Raw genomic sequence first — 13,277 nt, 5'->3', positions numbered from 1 at the left:
ACTTAGCATCACTTAACTCATGTCTTACTGGTAGTAAATTTGTTTTATTTTACTGTAATCCAGCTCAGTGCAGTGTATTCACCCCAGGTAAGTTAATAAGCTGTGATGTGCTTTTGTTTTTTCAGAGGAACAAAGAAACCTTATTATTTCTCTGAACTGTCCAGGAAAGGCTGGACATGACAGAACACATAGTTTTGGAAAAATCCAGGACTGGCAGTGTAGTGGGGTGCCCCTGCAATTAGTAACCAAGGCTGGTGCGGCTGCGGGGCTGCAGAAAGGCTGCTGGGGTCAGAGCTGCTGAACCTGGGCTGTCTAGAACAAGGACGCTCAAAGTGTGACCTGCATGCTTATGGGTTGGTTGTGAGCAGCCCACATTAAGAAATACAGCACCAAAGCATTGTGAGGCACCCAAAGTTATAGGGCAGGTGTTGACACAACCCCTCACTGGACTGAATTGCATCCCAGAATGTGACATGTCTAGATTTAGCAAAGGATACAAATCAAACTCAAGAAGATACAGATCATCATTAGTACAAAAAACAATATCCATGAGCTGTCAGGAACTCAGCTGATTTCAGATGCAGTAGCCTAGCTGTGATATGTGATGCTGTATGAAAAGGAAGATGACCATTTATATCATTGTTGCTTCCACTGTTGCACAATTGCAGTAGATCTGATATGAAATATGTCATGTAAGGTATCAATGGAAAAGTTATAATCTGCTAAGTATGATAATTCTATTTATATGCATGTTTCATCTTTGCATCTGAAGTTACGAATATTTGCTATGTATTTGTATCTCAAACATGTGTTTTGTTTTTGGGTGACACCTACGAGGTAGATTTACATCCAGTCTAGCCAGCCCTGTGTTGATGGGCCATTCAGGGGAATCAGCTCTTCAATGAGCTCTTCCTGAAGCAGGGGCAGCTCCAGGCACCAGCGCAGCAAGCGCGTGTCTGAGGCAGCAAGCCGGGGAGTTGGGGGCAGCTTGCCGGTCACTGTGAGGGCTGCAGTGAAGTACCCTTCGGCAGTGTTTCTGTGGGAGGTTTGCCAGTCCCAAGGCTTCAGTGGCAATTTGGCGGCAGGTACACCGAAGGCGTGGGACCGGCAGACCTCCTGCAGAACCACCGCCGAATCTGCATTACCAGCGGACCTGCTGCAGAAACGCCGCCAAAGGCACCCTGATTTCCGTGCTTGGGGCGGCAAAATACAGTGAGGAGCCAATGGCTACCCCTATTATTCCACAAAACATGTAAAGACATGATGTGGACATGTGACCTAAGACTCCATCTTTGCCAGTAACTTTCCATGCACATGGGCTATGGGCATTGTTTGGGACGGTTACTTTCCGTGCATACGGGAGAGGGTATGAATTACAACTGAACATCTCCATTTTGCCTCATTCCTGCTCTAATTCTCTTGACTGTGGATTTCTAACAAAAGGATTATTTTGAACAATGGACTGAGGACCTTCCAATCTTTTGGAAGTTTCCAGAGAGACTTTTGCGCAAGCCAGGAGACTAATCCGTCACTGCTACAAATCTGATCTAAGGACTTTGCAATCATTTGTAATGTATTTGATCTTTTAACCATTCAATAACTCTCTTTTTTCTTCTTTTTTATTATTAATAAAATCTTCAGTGAGTTTACTAAGGATTGTCTGACAGCGTGATATTTGGGTAAGGTCTGAGATACATATTGACCTGGGGGTAAGTTTCTGATCCTTTGGGATTGGATGAACCCCATGTGTGGTGAATTAGATTTTCAGAATCTCTCATCATTACAAGACCAGTTTGTCTGGATGGGAACCAAGGGCTCGAATGCCTAAAGGGGACCGTGTTTTGGCTTCTTGTCATCCAGTGTGTTGCTATGGAAGCTCTGTTATTACCAGTTTGGTGATTCTAAAATTAGAGAATAAACCACCAGGTTTTGGGGTATGTCTGCCCTGTTTCTTGTAGTCTGCCCTGAGTGTGGCATATTCAGCATGGTCCATTCTAGGCACCGGTCGCACTAGCAACCTAGTGAGCTCAGGTGTGAACTCCTGCTTGCTAATTCCTGGCTCAGATCATTGGCTTGTCTCTCGATCATGCCTCAGGTTCTGCCCTCTGATTCTGTGTGGACCACTTGGACAGACTCCTGCTCTGACCCCTAGGTCACACCACCTACACCTCGGTGGGTGACAGTTTGAGCAGCCCACTACAAGATAAAAGATGACTTCACCTAACAGCATGAAGACCTCCTCCAGAAGGCCTCAGCATGAGCCCCACACACCTTCTCAGACATCACTGGAGTCCTGCAGGAAATGCAGGCTCAGGTTGCCACACTACCTGACCAAAATGCCACCCTCCAGGCCCATGTACAAGCCCAGGCAGTGTCTTCTGTCCCTGCAGCTCTCACTTCCACTTTCCGTGAGCCTAAGCTGCCCCTACCCAATAAGTTTGATGGGGATGGATCATGCCAAGTTTTGGTGGGTCCTTCACCAATATCATCTCCAGTTTATGTTGCAGCCACAGTGTAAGCCCACAGATCAGTCCTGAGTGAGATTAGTACTTAGTTTACCCACTGGAGAAGTCCTGAAGTGGGCAGTCCCATTCCTGGAGGGGTTCTGTCCTCTCCTTGAGAACTTTGTACAGGCAATGGCGGGCATCTTTGATGATCCGAATTGAGAACATTCTGCAGAAGCTGCTCTCCATGCCCTCCAACAAGGTCCCAGGTCCGTCACCAAAAATGCAGTGTAATTGTGATGTCTGGCTGCAGACACCTACTGGAATGAGGCTGTGAAGTGATACCACTTCAGGCAAGGACTCAACAACCCTACCAAAGATGAATTAGTAAAGGTAGAAGCTTTGCCTAGCCTGGGAGCCTTAATTGATCTTTTATTAGGATTGATGATTGGCTAATGTTCCAAGCCCAAGAAAACCATATGCCATCTGACCCCTACAGGCCCGAATTCTTCCATCGCCTGGAGCACCAGTGGCCCTTCCAGACCCCAAACCAATGCAAGTTGACAAGGCCCAGCCCCACCTCTCCACTGACTAAAAGAATTGTTGCTGGGCATGAGATTGTGCTAGTATTGTGGGATGCCTGAGCACATTGCAACTGGGTGCCCAGCCAAAGACCAGCCCGACCCTCTGGGTCAGGAAACGCCAGAACTCAGCCCTAGTAGGAGAGCTAGAGTGGGGTTGGCACTCCACTCCTCCCAACAGTGAACCATGCTGCTGCCCAGCTGCTGGAATCTTGGAAACCTCTAACCAGCCCATTAGACTGCTCCATCTCGCTCTTCAATTCCAGCATTCTGCCATGTCTGACATCCACTTAGAAGCATTCATTAACTCACGCATCTTCAGAAATTTCATCAACCAGGAATTCATTAAGGGGTATAAAATTCCCATCCTTCACAAGGACTTCCCTGAACTTGTCAAGGCTATCAGTGGGTCAATTCTCTCTTCAAAGCCCATTATGCATCAGACAGCGACCCTGGAGGTCATTACCCTTGTGGTCACCACAAAATTTTATAGTTCAGGGTCATCCATGCTCCACACTTGCCAGTCATCCTTGGTGTCCTCTAGTTCATCACTCATGACACCCAAATCATCTGGCACTAGCAATCTATACTTATTTGTGCCCTCCAGTGCTGATGAGCATGCTTCCTCAGCTCCAACTAATGGTTGGTCACATTCTGGGGTGCACTCCAGCCCCCAACGGATCCAGAGTCATGAACCAAAGATTCATCAGCAGTGCCTGGAATTCCTACCAAGTACTTCGGATATGCCAAGGTATTTGACAAACAGAAGGTGGATACTGTATCTGCTCACTGGAGTTACAATTGCCCAATCAACCTTTAGCCAGGCATGGAGGTTTCTTTTGGACACATTTAAACACTATCTGCACCTGAGCTGCAGATCCTCCAGTAATAACTTGGGGAAAATCTGCAGAAGGGGTTCATCCACCCTTCGACTTCCCCAGCAGGGGTATATTAGCTTGAAATTATGTGAAGGTTTCTAATCATCAGAGGAGTGAAGTTCTGGAATAGCCTTCCAAGGGAAGCGGGGGAAAGGGGTGGGGGCAAAAAACCTAACTGGCTTCAAGACTAAGCTTGATAAATTCATGGAGGGGATGGTATGATGACACTACCCACAATGGCATGTAGTCGATCTGCAACTGCTACCAGCATATATCTCTAAAGGCTGGTGATGAGACACAAGTTGGGGAGGGCTCTGGGTTATTACAGGGAATTCTTTCCCAGGTGTCTGGCTTGTGGGTGTTGCCCACATGCTCAGGGTCTAAGTGACTGCCATATTTGGGGTGAGGAAGGAATTTTCCCTTGGGGTCAAATTGGCAGAGACCCTTGGGGGTGGGGGAGGTTGGCCTTTCTCTACAGTATAGGATATGGGTCACTTGCAGTTTTAAACTAATGTAAATGGCAGATTCTCTGTAACTTGAAATCTTTAAATCATGATTTATTTGAGTACTTCAGTAGCTCAGGCAGAGGTCGGGGTCTATTACAAGAGTGGGTGAGGTCCTGTGGCCAGCAATGTGCAGGAGGTCAGACTAGATGATCACGATGATCCCTTCTGGCCTTAAAGTCTATGAGGCAAGCCAGGGCCGAGGAGCCCCCAAAGGGGTGGTATTTTCATGAACTCAGCTAGCTCTGGGCTCAGACACCTAGCAACCCAATGAGCTGGGCTGAGCCCAATAAATCCTCACTAAGTAACTGTGCTCGAGGATTGGACAGAAGGCTCAACAGATTCTTTTTTTAAGCCTGGTGGCAACTGCAGCACACTGACTGCTCAATGCAGCTGCACCAGACCTGCTTCCCATCCATCCCTTGCTCTACCTCTTGCCTGCTCCACTCCAGCCCCAGTCCCTGTCTACCTCCAAAGCTCTGATTCCTAACTCCTGGCTCAGGCCATAGGTTTGTCTCCTGACCTTGACTCCAGTTCTGCCCTTTGATTCTGCTCGACCACTAGCTCAGACTCCTGCTCTGACCACTAAGTTGTACTGCCTACATCTTAGTGTGTGACACTAGCTGCTCTCCAGCCACCAACAGTACAATTCTTACAGTACAATTCTTAGTCTTAGTCTCTGTAATTCTTACAGTACAATTCTTAGTCTCAATTACTAGTGAAACAGGATTTTGGAAAAGACATTGCAAATGTCTCAGATTTTGCATAAAAACTCATTTAACTTAGATGGAAGCGTCCCCGGCTGAACCTGTGCTGCCATCTGGGTTTTTTCAGACATCTATTACAGGCAGGACTGGATTAATGTTTTGTTGGCTCAGTGCCAAACATATTTGTGGGCCCCCCAGGGGAGGAGAGTTGGTTCCCAGAGCGAGGCAGAGGCCAGGGGCAAGCACAGCGGGACAGGGCAGAGCAGACAAGCTCCACCTCAGGGTGGCGCAGAGCCAGTACCTACCTCTCTCTGCCAGAGCCAGGTTCTTGGGAGCCAGTTCTCTCTCTCTCCAGCTGAGCTGCAGCTTCTCCAGGCAGCAGCAGCTGCTCTTCCTGCCCTCCTGCCGGGGAGGCTGATTGCGGTTACTTCTGTAATCAGACTTTTAATATCCAGACATTGCCAGGCTCACTTTTCAACTGGACTTTCCAGTTGAAAACAGGACACCTGGCAACAGGGGTGCCAGAACGGGGCGGGGGGAGAGGGTGGAGAGGAGCAAGCGGCGGGCAGGGCCTCGGGGCACAGCGGGAGTGGAACATGGGCAGGGCCACTAGGGAGGGATGGAGCGGGCAGAGGGGGCACAGTCCAGCCACCAATGGGCCCCCCGCTCACTTCTGAGGAGCTTCCCTCACTCCTGCTTGGCAACCATAATGGGCTCCTTCCGACTGTGAGCTAGGTGTGATGGTGCCACTGTAAACCTGGTACTGATTACAGGGTAGAACAAGGTTGAGGAATAAGTTCCTCTAATGGTTTATACAGACACATAGGGGAAACTTGCTACTCCTTCCTTAGATCATTTTACTTTATTCAATTTTAAACCAGTTTAAAACTGTATAGGCTAACTTAGCTTAAAAGTAATCTGGCTGGCTAGTGGAGACAGAGACAATTCATGTTATTCATGGGCTCAAAAATGGTTTATAAACTTAATTTTTATACTTAACCCTATCCACAGTGGCTAGCCAAAATTTCTTTAAATCAAGTTTTAAACCATCCCCACGAGAGTAGTTTTAGTTGCATGTGGCTTTTAGGCACTCACCAGTGGCTTTCATATAACACCAGCAGGTCTCACAAAAAGTTGAAGAGAAGCCCTACGAGTATGTCTACACTATGAAATTAGGTCGATTTTATAGAAGTTGATTTTTAGAATCGATTTTATACAGTCAATTGCGTATGTCCACACTAAGCGCATTAAGTTGGCAGAGTGCGTCCTCACTACCATGGCTAACATCGACTTACAGAGCGGTGCACTGTGGGTAGCTATCCCACAGTTCCAGCAGTCTCCGCTGCCCATTGGAATTCTGGGTTAAGCTCCCAATGCCTGATGGGACAAAAACATTGTTGCAGGTGGTTTTGGGTACATGTCATCAGTCACCCCTCCGTCCATGAAAGCAATGGCAGACAATCATTTCGTGCCAGACACCAGGGCAATTAAAAGAGCACAGCAAGGCGTGCTGCACATCAGAGAGGCTTTGAAAACCAGTTTCATGACTGGCCAGGCTACGGTGTGACAGTTGTGTGTGTTTCTCTTTGATGCAAACCTGCCCCCTTTGTTGCTTTTAATTTCCTATAAGCCAACCGCCCTCCCACATTTGAAATAAAGTAACTATTGTTTTGAAACGATGCATTCTTTCTTTATTAGTTAAAAAAAAAGAGATAACGGACAAAGTAGCCTGTGTGGGGTGGGGGAGGAGGGAAGGACAAGGCCACATTGCTTATTGTCGCCACACTAAAAATCCAACTGTTTCAGTGATAGCCTTCTGTTGCTTGGGCCATCCTCTGCAGTAGAGTGGCTAGATGCCCGGAGCCTTCTCACCTCTGCGTTCTTGGGCATCTGGGTGAGGAGGCTATGGAACATGGGGAATAGGGTAGGCAGTTATACAGTTGATGCAGTGGGGGCCTGTGCTGGCTTTCCTGCAGCTCCAACGGATGCTTTATCATGTCTGTTTGCTCCCCCAACAGCCTCAGGATCGCATCCTGCCTCTGCTCTTCATACTCACTTAATTCTTTCCTGGCCTCTGCCAATGAATGCCTCCATGCATTAAGCTATGCCCTATCAGTGCGGGAGGAGGACTGCATGAGCTCGGAAAACATGTCATCGCGAGTGCATTTTTTTCATCTTCTAATCTGCGATAGCCTCAGAGATGGAGATGATAGGGGTAGCGTAGAAACATTCTACACTCTATGATTCTGGGGGGACTGCATGATCACCTGTGCTGCTGAGTACGCCACGCTGACCAAAAAGGGAATGAAAGTCAAACGTTTCCAGGGCTTTTCCTGTGTACCAGGCTAGTGCATCAGAGTTCAAAATGCTGTCCAGAGCAGTCACAATGGACCGCCCTGGGATAGCTTCTGGAGGCCAATACCATTGATTTGTGTTCACACTACCCCAAATTCAACCCAGCAAAGTTGATTTTAGCACTAATTCCCTTGCCGGGGAAGAGTACAGAAGTCAATTTTAAGAGTCCTTTAGGTTGCCAGAATGGGGTTGGTTGTGTGGACGCATTCATTTTTAAATCGACCCAATGCGGCTAAATTCACCCTAACCTCGTAGTGTAGACCAGGCCTAAGACAGCAGACTAGAGCTATAAGGTCCCTCTTTGTCCCTTTCTTCAAGCTACCATGAAGGGGATTGGTGAGAAAAGGGAAAGAAAAGTTTCTGAACTTGTCCTCCTACCTGGCGGGAGTGTGGATGAGTGAGACAGAAAGGTGCAGAAAGTCAGAAAATAATCTTGCTTTACCAATCCTTTGTGGCATTTTGCTGGAGTTATTTTGCGGCTCTTTATGGCTGCATTCAATAGAGGAGTGGATCTCCAGCTCTTCAATGCTGAGTATTGCTTAAGGGTTAATGTCTCTTTCACCTGAAGCACCTGACCAGAGGACCAATCAGGAAACCGGATTTTTTTCAACTCTGGGTGGAGGGAAGTTTGTGTCTAAGTCTTTGTTTTCTGTCTGCCTGCTTTCTCTGAGCTTTGGAGAAGTAGTTCTGCTTTCTAATCTTCTGTTTCTAAGTGTAAGGACAAAGAGATCCGATAGTAAGTTATATGGTTTCTTTTCTTTGGTATTTGCATGAATATAAGTGCTGGAGTGCTTTGATTTGTATTCTTTTTGAATAAGGCTGTTTATTCAATATTCTTTTAAGCAATTGACCCTGTATTTTGTCATCTTAATACAGAGAGACCATTTGTATGTATTTTTTCTTTCTTTTTTATATAAAGCTTTCTTTTAAGACCGGTTGGAGTTTTCTTTTCTGGGAAATTTCAGGGAAATTGAGTCTGTACTCACCAGGGAATTGGTGGGAGGAAGAAATCAGGGGGAAATCTGTGTGTGTTGAATTTGCTAGCCTGATTTTGCATTCCCTCTGGGTGAAGAGGAAAGTGCTTTTTGTTTCCAGGACTGGGAACGGAGAGGGGGAGTCACTCTGTTTGGATTCACAGAGCTTGTGTCTGTGTATCTCTCCAGGAGCACCTGGAGGGGGGAAGGGAAAAAGGATTATTTCCCTTTGTTGTGAGACTCAAGGGATTTGGGTCTTGGGGTCCCCAGGGAAGGTTTTTCAGGGGGACCAGAGTGCCCCAAAACACTCTAATTTTTTGGGTGGTGGCAGCAAGTACCAGGTCCAAGCTGGTAACTAAGCTTGGAGGTTTTCATGCTAACCCCCATATTTTGGACGCTAAGGTCCAAATCTGGGACTAAGGTTATGATAATCTCCAGCTCTTCAATGCTGAGTATTGCTGTGTTGGAGTTTAAGCAATCCAATCATATATAACTCAAAAAACTATTGCTATTTAATAAGCTGGTTTCTGAGGTAGTCCTGCAGCAAAAAACTACCTGATAAGGAATGAGCTGAAATTACATTGACTATGCCAATTGTATCTGTAGTGTTCAATTAACAAGAAAAAGAATTGTATGCATACAGGAAGTCTAGCTCCAACATGCAAAAGTGAACAAAGGAGAGAGGAGAGCTATAGGACAAGTTTGTAATTAAGATATATTTTAGAGTGTTTACAAGTTCTTAGGATAATGGCGTATTAAACTTCATTGTCTAGAGCTGGGCAATCATTTTGAGCTAAAAGACAAAACTCAAATTCTGTTCTCAGATATATGGATGTGGCTCCCCTGGCTGATAGCACATGCAGGTACTCAAGATCAGAATTTGGCCCTTAAAATGGAAGCAGTCAAACCAAGTTATCACCTCATTAAGAAAAATTTAGGTCCAGGAACCTGAGAAGTTCATACTTCTCACTTTCTATTGATCCTATATATGAAATACTGTATTTAGGGACAATAACATGAATAAGTGGACGTCTGAATATGTCTGAACTCGGAATTTCCTCATTGATTTAGGTAAAAAAACCAAACTTTATTTTAACAGTTTTTTTCCACAGTTATATAAAATCTATGAGTAATAAAAGTGCTTAACTTACATTTGATTGTGTTTCAACATAATCATTTATATTTGAATGCTTGGCTGCTGCTGGATAACCGATAACCTGATTGCAAGGAAGTTACTGAAGTCTCCCACAAGTTTTTGTTTTATTTTATAATAATCAACACAGGAAGAACACTAGCAGTATTCCAAGATGGGAGAGAAAATGAGCTCTACACCTAAAGCGTAAATAGGTGAAAAGAAGTGTCCATGCAAGTAGTCATTCCCTCTGCCAATCACCAGTGTGGTATATTATGTTATTTTATGGCAAGTCCTTGAACAATAGAGTTCACACATTTTCCTAACAATGGAAACCTCTTTGCAGGAGGTCATTCTCTATTCCTCCAGTGAAAAAAGGGAACATTCTAACTTCCTTGTGGTTTTTTTTCTAGAACCTTGGGTGGTCAGACAGCAGGGCATTCCAAGTCTCCATGACAACTGGAGGCAGCTCGTATCTTTGCTATGAGCCTGGACTTAGGACCATCCCCTCAGGACAAACTCTCCAGAAAGACAGTATTTTTCATCTTTGGAAGATCATTGTATAAAAGTTTTAAACCCTTTGCAAAGAGCCTTGACATGAATTTTAGGAATACTCTGGAGGAACACACACTTCCCTTTTAAATTACATAACAAGAGAGCAATAGTCAGAAAAAACTTTGGATATAAGGCAATCCTCTGAGGGAGAATCAGGCTGTCTGATGTGGAGTGTCCTAGAAAGAAAAAGATGTATTGGAATTGGAAAAAGTACAGAGAAGGACAACATAAATGATTAATGGTGTGGAACAACTTCCATATGAGGAAAGATTAAAAAGACTGGGACTGCTCAGCTTAGAAAAAGAGACAGCTAAGTGGGAGATGTGACAGTGGTCTATAAAATCATGAAGAGTGTAGAAAAAGTGATTCAGAAAGTGTTATATACCCTTTCACATAACAAAAGAATTAGGGGGTCACCCAAAGAAATTAATAGGCAGCAGGTTTAAAACAAACACAAGGAAGTACTTCTTCGCACAATGCACTGTCAACCTGTGGAACTCGTTGCCAGGGCACGTTGCGCAGGCCAAAAGTGTAACTGGGTTCAAAAAAGAATTTGGTAAGTTCATGGAGGATAGGTCCCACCATGTTATTAGCCAAGATGTTCAGGGACTCAACCTCATGCTTTGGGTATCCCTAAATCTCTGCCAAAAGCTGGGACTATACAACAGGGGATGGCTCATTCAATAATTGCCCTGTTTTATTCATTCCCTCTGAAGCATCTGGCATTGACCACTGGTGGAAGACAGGATACTGAGCTAGATGGACCATTGGCTGTACTGGGTCAGGCATTCTTATGTTTTTAAAAGCCACAAGACAGACAGAACTTTCCCTTCTCAGTCCCTTCCATGTCAGATAATCTTTACCTGTAGAAAGCAGAAAGCCATCCCTAGGGAAGAAGGTAGATTTCAACTTCCCCATGTAGAATTGAAAAGGAACTTAAGTATTACTTGGGCACTCTGAGTAACAATCTTTTACCAAACACTGCATCAGCACGGCTGAGGTTGTCAACTCTACAGAATCTGGGAAAGTGTGGGTGGAAGGCTGTATTAAATAGCCTTATGGACCTCCACATAAGAAGCAGTCTCTTCCCACAAAATCATTGCTCTTTTCACAAAGTGTGGTAATGACAAGAGTCACTTTATGATAACCTGGGGACCTCCTGGACACTAGAAGTAGACAGGGGATAGGTCCATCTCCCAGTGAAGGGGATCTGAATTGCTTTACCCCATGCTCCCTGCTGCTAGGTCCAGCTGAGTAGGGGCTGACCTCACAGAATAAGGAGTGAGCCAGAGCCACCGGAGACAAATGGCCCACTGGTCTCAGAAAGATGACAGGAGCTGGCACCTTTCATGGCAGTTGAGGCTTGGCAACTTGTGAAAAGGGGGAGAGGGGATGCTTTGCAGCTGTCTCGGCACAGACCTTTCCTACATACTGGCAGAGAGCAGGAATTTCTTCCTCCAGGTCGCTATGGGGTCAGGAGAGTAATTTTTCTTCTTTGACGCGCCACTGAAATTTTCCTATGGGCTCTGCAAGCTGTGGGAATAGGGGTCCCAGGGTTGGGAGACAGGCAGGGAGGCACTGAAAAACTTATCACTGGTTCCACACCACTGCTTGCCTGGTACCAGTGAAGGAAGCTTCTATAAGGCCTGCTCAATGATCTCAGCATGGCCCTCACCCACATGCCATCTTGAAAGCCAGGCTTCCCTGCCGTCTGCTCAACTGTCCCAGATGGACCTTACTCGGACACTGGCTGGCAAGTTTGCCTTTATCCCTGAAGCCTGCCTGTGAGTGTGAGAGGGGATGACCAATGCTCTTTGCCATTCCTGCCATTCTGGAAGTTGGAAGTGAGGAGAGGTGCTGCCTTTCAAATCCTCCTCCGAAAGCCAGAAGAAAAAAAATATTGTTGAGTTTAGCAGTTTTGAGAAGAAAAACCTCAAAACCAATGAAGAAACAAATATTTAGTTAAAAGTCTCTTAAAAATCATCTGAAAGCTCTGCTTCAAGAGGAATCCTGGAGTCTGCCATGTGTGCTGGTTGGAGGAGAATTCTGGGCAGTTCTTCCTGATGGGTGGTCCTAAATCCAGGCTGAGAGAAAAGATCTGGTCTGCCTCCAGGTACCAAGGAGACAGGGAAGCCCACTGTAAAGACTATCTGAGGTGGAGGGGACCAAGAAGAGAGAAAGATAACAGCCCCAATAAGAGGGGAATACACAGTACACATTCCAAGATGAGGAAGTCCCTGCCAGCAAATAAAAAATTAACAATGGAATTCTGCCAAATATTTTACTATTCTAGATATTTTCAACTTGACTTGCAATTAGTAAAAGTACTAAAATCAGAGAATCAGTGCTGGTAGGGGCTTTGCAAACAGCAGTACTCTAAAGCCAAGAGCAGTTAATGGCTTCATTGCTCTTGTTTAAATTAATTTAAAGCATTGGGATTTTATTTCTTTGCCTTCTTTGGCAAGTGGACAAACAGCAAAGACTGCAGCTGAAAAAAGTAGAGTAAAGGAAACAAGTTGAAAATAATAATGAAATGCCTTATTTAGCTCAATTTCCTATACATTCTCCAAACTGTGTGAATAAAATTTTGTTAATAAAAATATAAATATGCTTAAAAAGAATAAAAATATTTTCTTTACAGATTATGAGAGACTGATTATGATGAGGGGAAAATACAGAGTTTAACGTTTATGGAATAATTAGCCACAATTTGAGGCCAATTCAGGCACACATTTCAATGGATTGTGCTGGCAAACTACTATTTGCCGCAAAATTCCCCAAGAACATTCTCTAGGTAAGGGGTAGACAACCTATGGCACATGTGCCGAAGACGGCACGCAAGCTGATTTTCAGTGGCACTCACACTGCCCAGGTCCTGGCCACCAGTCTGGGGGCCTCTGCATTTCAATTTAATTTTAAATGAAGCTTCTTAAACATTTAAAAAACCTTATTTACTTTACATACAATAGTTTAGCTATATACTACAGACTTATAGAAAGACACCTTCTAAAAACATTAAAATGAATTACTGGCACACGAAACCTTAAATCAGAGTGAATAAATGAAGCCTTGGCACACCACTTCGGAAAGGTTGCCGACCCCTGCTCTAGGTATAACTTGCAGACTTTTTGGTCTTTGCATGCCATAC

Source organism: Gopherus flavomarginatus, chromosome 2, assembly GCF_025201925.1.
Source record: "Gopherus flavomarginatus isolate rGopFla2 chromosome 2, rGopFla2.mat.asm, whole genome shotgun sequence".
NCBI classification, from domain to species: Eukaryota; Metazoa; Chordata; order Testudines; family Testudinidae; genus Gopherus; species Gopherus flavomarginatus.
Note: the sequence above shows the minus strand (reverse complement) of the source record.